Below are 5,070 nucleotides of genomic sequence, written 5' to 3'. Positions count from 1 at the left end.
ACACACACACACACACACACACACACACACACACACACACACACACAGAGTCAGACCATTTGAAGAGTGTAGCGGTTGGCGTCTGTCAGTGTGGCAGGACGGAGGGCTTAGTGTGCTCTGCGGTGTGTGACCGTGACTGCCTGAGCCACTTCACACTGTGTTTGCAGTGCTTATCTGAGTCAGGGGCCGGGTCAGGAGGGGTCACAGCTCTTATTTGCCATGCTGATGGACTGGGTAATGAAAAAAGCTCCCAGCACAGAAGCCACACGCGCTAGGAGCAAACACTCAGTGGCTTGCTACTATGAATTTCTCTCTTTCCTATTTGGGATCCCACCAAGACGGGTCACTTAAGATTGTACCCAAAAAGACAAAAGATGATAATTCTCTGCAGTTTATCACAATGAGAAGCCCTTTCATATTGTCACAATACTTTCATGTTTAACTGTGGTTACTCTTATCTTTTCAATGGAACTTTAGTGATCAGATGTGCCAGATCAAACCTCACCTGTGATTGTTATTTAAAAGCTTTTATTTGGAACGTAACGTCAGGAAATGTTGTGTCTCATTGTCTGGATTCTGCATACATGCTGTCCACATCTCACTGAGGTCTGGAGTCAATGCGAGCCAGGCAACCTCGGCATGTGGTCTGTCGGATCGGATCCCACGGAAGCAAGATCTCATCTCACAGTTGCACATTTGACAGTTAATGCGTCCTGAAATACGAGGATGACAAAAGTCGCTTCGACAAAAGTGTAACCACCATTTTTTTGTCATTTGATACATTGTTATAACGTTTTGATTGTAGCTGATTTTGTTTCAGCTTTGAATCATCATTTAATAATTACCTATTCACTTAACCACTTATTATTCTTTACTGCCCTACTGAACATCAGGCTAGCTGTTTCCCCCTGCTTCAAGTCATTATGCTAAGCTAAGCTATAATCACCTCCTCACTTAGTGCACAGACATGAGATATGAATCTTACCATCTAACTCTTGGCAAGAAACCTTAGTTATGTTGATGCATAAACTTTTCATTTCCATATGAATTGAGAGATGTTTTTATGCAAAGTTTCACAGAGCCTTGGGTATTTACAATCTTCTTTACTCTCTCTGTCAGTACAATAAATGATATTTATAGCTGCAGCAGTGATGGATTCTTTTCATCCTCTGAGTTTCAAAGGGTTTCCTATACTCAAGAGGTCAGAGGTCATCTTAGCAACTCTCATTCATGGCGCTGCATACAATCCTATGCAAAGCATGATACTTGTATTGATTAGTGTCTCACTATGTGCATATGTTCTCCTTTCAGAGATAATTATGGTTTGCCACTTGAGAAGCAGCAATGTAAAAACAAAGGGTTGACTTGAGTGTGTGACGAGTGTCTGATCTATTTTACATAAAATTGACTTCACATATAACCCACTCTACACATCGACATGCCGCTTTCCATCTCCTCCTCTCCCCCTGCCTCCCCTCTTCTCTCTATTTTCCACCTCTCCCTTCGGGGAAATCTCAGCCTCTCTATCCATCACCACGGCTATGGTGTCCCTGTCTCCCCCTGCGTAAGCAATAACAGCACCAACAGCGCTAACACTGGCCAACCAAATCCCCACCTCGTTCAATCACCCAGATATGAATCTGCTTAAAACTCAGCCATCGAGCGCTCGGCCAAATCCATCAGCGCAGACTGAAGATCGGTGAGACGCGCGGCTGATAAGACCTTCTCTGTGGTCAAGTCTCTGTGATGAGGAGCAGAGGAGCAGCAGCCGCCGCTGGCTGGACGGCTATCTGGAGCGTCCACAAGTGAAAACAGTGGCAACGGGAAAGAGCCATCAGAAAAATACTTTCAGCCTTGTTTTCTTTTTGCTGCTGCGGGAGCCAAGTTGGAACTTTTGATATGATATTTCTGCTGATTGTTAGAGGACTGAGAGCTTAATTGGACGCCTGCCCTTGATCCCTTCATGTTGTATTTTCTGTCTTCTACACTTTTAGTCCGCTTGACCGTTTCAGAGCAGAGGAAGGTTTTCGCTCCCTCTCAGCTGTACGTGTGTGATGAGCGTGCGCATCCTCTGTGTGCGTGGATGTATATATCCTGTGGATTAGCAACGTCAGCTAAACACACTGGAGAGAGAACTCAAGGACAGGTAGCTTATAATAGAGCATGTGGGTTCTGCAAACTCAAGCCTCCACAGGTGGTGAGGGTCAGGGGAGCACAGGCCTGCTGGGAGTTGTAGCCAGGGGCTTGATTAAACACCAGCCACACTGCAGGGGAGCCCCAGGGGGGCAACACCAAGGAGCCTGGCTCGACGTGGTTCTGCTCCATAGCCTCTCCGCTCCACTCTGAAAGTTTGTAGGAACGGGGTCACCGGAGCAGAGGAAGGAGAGAAAAGGGTAGTTGTGAAAACTGCTTTTGAGATACTAACACCTAAATATCCTGATGTGATATTTGACTTGTTTCTCGACTGAAAAGGGTGCTATGCAGGAGACAGAGCGAGGGAGGACAGAGATGAAGGCGCAAGACTAGAAGGTCGGCAAAGGACTGAGAAAGACCTTCTCTGTGTCTCTACCAGGTTGATAGTGCGGATGCAGCTGAACATCGTCACTGCAGAATGAGATGCCATGTCTCTAACATCCTCAACACCAGCTCTCCACCGCCACGGTAAATAAACATCTTTCCATCTCCTGTCCTCTGCCGCACGGCCTCAAAGAAGATTAGAAATGATTCATTCGCTCATCTATCTTTCACTCTCAAAATGAATAAAAGAGCGGGGCTGTTATCTGCTCTCCGTCTCTCCTGAGATATCAAGACCCCATCACATGGTCGAACTGCTCCTAATCTCTCTGCGGCAAACCACTGCCGCTCACATTCTCCTGCCGTGATCGGGCAATCTGCTTTATTTAATAATTCACCAGGCAATCTACCTGCATTACGGTTTGTGGACGAACACATGCAGCTGATGGTGGAGAACGAATATTAATATATCTGCACTCAAAGGAGGGTAAGAGACCTATTTAAAGTATGATATTCATACTATTCACTTCCCTTCAAGCCAATAAAAAACAGAACTTTTCATCCTCAGTAAGCTGTATTAACATTCAGGAACTCACCACAAGAAAGCAGCTTTGAAGGTGAGCAGAATGAGCTTTGCACAATTTCATGCTTCCCACTGACTAGTCTACAGTCGGTGGGTAGGATGAGTGGATTCTCCATCGCAATTTAACAAGCTGATGACTTGTCATTCAAATAAAGGGGCACTAGAGCTTTGCCAAGCCAAGGAATCAGGCATCATTGTTGGTTTTTGTCCTTTCATGGGATTTGGTGCCAATAAGAAGCCTAAAAAAAAAGTTCACGTTATCCTTCAAGCAAAGCATACAAAATAAAATAAAAAAAATAAAAGTAAAAACCATTTAAAGTTGTGACGAATGACTTTGTGACAAAAAAATAAACTTAGTTTTATAAAAGTATAAATAAAACATTCTTCATTTTACAATTAAATGTTTGTAACAGGTTGCTGTTACCGCCGTGGATCCTGTCAGCACAAAGGCGTCAGCAGACACTCAAATAGCGTTTAGTAATGTTCTTTGTTGTCATTAATGCAGTTCAGGATGCTCTCGGCCGTGCGCTCTCCTGCCGTGCCCCCGAGCGCACCGCCGTACATGCGTCCGTCAGGATCGTCTCTCGTCCTGCCCGTCGCCCTGTCAGCTCCTGTCTCCTGCTCACTCCTCTCTCTCGCGCCTCCGTCCCTACTACTGTTTATATAGGGTGAGAGACAATCAAGGACCAGTTTCAGCTGCGGCTAATCAAACCTCTTCCCAGCACCGTTTCCTGAACCACTCCCCCCCCACTCTGTCCCCTCTGCAGCTGCGCCCAACCACGCCCAGCCACCACAATGTTGAATTAATATTACACACCAATGTTCCTCACTTGGGTCCCTTCCTGCCAGCCAGGATGTGAAAGAGAGATGCAAGGAAGAGATGCAAAGATGGAGGAGAGAAAGCTGCCAAATGATAAATCCTTGCTTCCACAGCGGCAGTCTTAAACCAAAAAACACAGCAGAGAACTAAACGCGTCTTGCGGTGAGCTGCCATGCTGTCTCTGAGCTCAGCGAGCTGCGGACATTTGATTTTGCGGCAAACTTGAGGATAAAAACATCAGTTCCTTCAAAGTCGGTGACATGTGGAGGTGCAGCATTCATACATTCTGCCACTTCATATAAGTCTTCCCCATGGGACACACCTGCGTCTCTTCCATGATGGCGGGGGGGAGGAGAGAGGAAGGAAGCACAAGTTAGCATCATGAAAGGTTCCCTTGGGCTAGTATGACTAGTGGCTTATGGTGACTAATGTCAAGTCAAGTCAATAATGTCAGCTAAAGTTAGCAAAAGGTGATAAATATTGTTCTGTAATTGAAATGACTGGTTCAGCTTTTCTGATAGATGACTCTTCTATACTCGCCTTTGTTACAGTAGAAGTGTTTACGCATTTAGTTCTATCCCATAATTATCAGCTCCACTTAAAAGAGCAATTTTATACATTCAAATCCATGTGCTGCTCTGCCTGGGAAAACATTGATAGTATATCTTGTCTGGCTTTGAGGGACCTTTGTCTAGTCTGAAAAAATAACTTGTTGATGTCATAGTGACGTCATCAGCGTTAGCTCGACTTGCGGCTGGATCCCTGTCATCAGTGTATGAATGGGTGAATGATGACATGTAGTGTTAAAGAGCTTTGAGTGGTCAGAAGACTAGAAAGCGCTTTACAAGTACAGTCCATTTACCATTTACCTTGTGAGTCTCCCAAATTTATGGAAGTGCAATACCAAATTGCTAGACTGGCCCAATAAACCCTTAAAGTATTTAAATCACCACGCAGTATCCACTCTAACTCACCACATGAGATGTACAAACCTAAGATGGGTTCCTGTACAGCAGCATCATGGGACCAGCTGCACGGGGCAGATGAGGATGCAACTACCTGAGTGTGGAGTAGCACAGTGCTAAAAAGGAGCATGCATGGTCAGCAAAAGCCTTCCATGGAAAAGGACACAAAGAGCCAAATACGCCAGCCC

The sequence above is a fragment of the Anarrhichthys ocellatus genome, unplaced genomic scaffold (genome assembly GCF_004355925.1).
Source record: "Anarrhichthys ocellatus isolate YVR2014 unplaced genomic scaffold, GSC_Weel_1.0 scaffold50, whole genome shotgun sequence".
In the NCBI taxonomy this organism is placed as follows: Eukaryota; Metazoa; Chordata; class Actinopteri; order Perciformes; family Anarhichadidae; genus Anarrhichthys; species Anarrhichthys ocellatus.
The sequence above is the reverse complement of the archived record's forward strand: the minus strand, read 5'-3'. Positions refer to the sequence as shown.